Below are 2716 nucleotides of genomic sequence, written 5' to 3'. Positions count from 1 at the left end.
ATAAAGGGTATAAGAAAAAAGACATGCATGGAGTCCCTCCAGTGTTAGCAGTTTATTGCTGATTATATATGAGAATATAAGAAGCTCTGGTGGCACAAGCAGTTAAGCAGTTGGCTGGTAATCGAAGGTTGGCAGTTCGAACCTACCCAGCAGGTCTGTGGGAGAAAGATCTAGATCTAGAAAACCATATGGAACAGTTGTACCCTGTCACATGGGGTTGCTACGAGTTGGAATCAACAGCACCTAACAACAACAGTATATGAGGATATAGGGAAACAGTGGCTACATCCCCATCAGCTGCATTGTCATCCTGCCTAGGTCTACTGAATTCACAACACAGCAAGTATCACAAAGAACAGAAAAGTTCATTTTGTCATCACTTGGGACAACAATTAGAACTGAAGTGACCTGTTTCACTGAGCTTACTGGTATTTATAACGCCTAAAAAAAGTTATTGACCACACAACACAGAAGAGGCTAGCTTCCCTAACGTTCAGCGCACATGTGGTTGCTTTGAGCCGGTACTTGATCTAGGGATAGTAGAGGTAGTCTCATTCAAATTCATCAGCACTGAGTAGTATGTGTTTGCATGTACATATAAGTGAGGAAGAGAGAAATAGGCAGGGAGATAGACAAAAAAAAAAAAAAAGACGAGCAACATTTTCAAATTAATTTGGCTGAGGTTAAAAAGAAAAGGTTAGAAACCTAGAGTTAATCCTTCCAAAAATAGGTATTATTAGCCCTGTTTTACAAAGAAGGTAAACAAGACTCAAAAAGTAACAAAACTAGAAAGTCTTGAAATTAATCTTTAACTCAAAACCCCATCCTCTTTATTGGAAGCCAACACTGCCCTCCAGAAAGGACCTGGAAGCATGGGCTGCCTAGGTGCCATTTTGGGAATGCATGGTTAAAAATACTTGCTAATTTGGATAGACTTGTCCTTGGTACAACAGAATTATTTGGCAAGTTCTTCATATTTGATGAGCTGTGTGATGAAGGTGCCAGTTCCACATTAGCATGGCACGACCACAACTGACTGTTAAGATAGTCCTCTGTGCAAAATGACTATGCTTAAAAGAAAAACAGATTGGTAATATGGATGTCTTGAAACTTAAAACTTCTGCTCTGTGAAAGACACTGTTAAGAGAATGAAAAGACAAACCACAAAGTGGAAGAAAATAGTTGCAAAACACATCTCTAATAAAAGATTTGTATTTAAAATCAAGTGCTTCCCACCTGAAAAAAAAGTGTAAAGCTTTGTCTTTTATAATGTTAAATATATTCGCTTGACAAATGGATATTCCATGGGCAAAGCATGGAGAATACAGATGTGCAACAACAGTCATTTTATCATGTATACATTGCTGGCCCCTTGTTTGCTGAATCAACAATGTAGTCAAGTATATCCTAACTTTCTCCATAATGAACACATTTGTGATTAGTTAATTTCACTAATACTACATTGGTTCCTACTACGTACTAGGTATACAAGGAGGATGCAATGATGAGCAAGATGGACATGGCCCTACCTTCAAAGAGCCTGAAATCTAGAGAGAGATAAACAAGTAAACAGGCAATTTCCACACATTGTAATAGAAACTTCAGCTGGAAAACAAAAAGGCATGGTGGAAGCACCGAAGAGGGTTCTCTAACATAGACGTATGAGTAATGACATCTAATCTGACCTGACAAAAGAGTGGTGAAGGATGGCATGTAAAGAGAACAGCATATGAAAAGATCTGGAGGCTAAGGAATGTATGATCTGTTCAGGTAAGTGCAACTATTCAGGCATGGCTGGAACATAAAGTCTAAGTGAGAAATGGAGTAAGAAGAGTTTGGAGAAGTAAGCTAGTAGCAGATCCACAAACTCTCTCTAAAGCATATTTGGACTTCATTCTGAGAGTAATGGAGAATAAGGTTGCCTGACAAATATAGGAGGTCCAGTTAAATTTGAATTTCAAATAAACAATGAATAACTTTTTAGTAAAGTATGTCTCAAATATTGCATGGGACATCTTATGCTAAAAAAAAAGAGAAAAAAAAAAAAAACACCTCACTATTTATTTGAACTTCAAATTTAACTTGAGAGTCCTGTATTTTTTATTTGTTTAATCTGACAATCTTAATGGGAAGCCATTGAGAGAGTTTAAGCAGGGGAATGACCTGATACTATTTGAGCTTTTGAAAGATACCTCTGGTTGTGGTGTAGAAAACAAGTTAATTCATGTGTTCATCTATCCATTCAACTCACATGTTTAAGCAGCCACCTATGTACTAGGCAAAGATTTAGATAAGAAACAAGGTTTCATGATTCCAGGTGAAAACTTAGGGTGGTGTTTCCCAAACATCAGTCTCTTGAGCAACATTCTCCCTATTTCTGTCAAATCATTCCTTCTATACTGATTCTCAAAAGTCAGTATAGTAAAGTGGTTAAGAACATTGGCTATGGAGCCAGAGTGTCTGAGTTTAGTCCCTGAATCCTATACACACAAATTGTTTAACATGGGGCAAGGTATTTAACCTCCTATGTCTCAGTGCCCTCATCTGTGAAATAAGGATAATAACGGTATTTCCTACAAAAGGTAATTATGAGAATTACTATAGATAGCACTTAGAACAGTGCCTGACACAGTACTATGAAAATATCAGCTTTTTCTATAATATCGACTTATGTTTTTTTCAAGTAGAATCATTTTAACTAAAACTTTCCTAAAAG

Source organism: Trichechus manatus, unplaced genomic scaffold, assembly GCF_000243295.1.
Source record: "Trichechus manatus latirostris isolate Lorelei unplaced genomic scaffold, TriManLat1.0 scaffold00080, whole genome shotgun sequence".
NCBI lineage: Eukaryota > Metazoa > Chordata > Mammalia > Sirenia > Trichechidae > Trichechus > Trichechus manatus.
The sequence above is the reverse complement of the archived record's forward strand: the minus strand, read 5'-3'. Positions refer to the sequence as shown.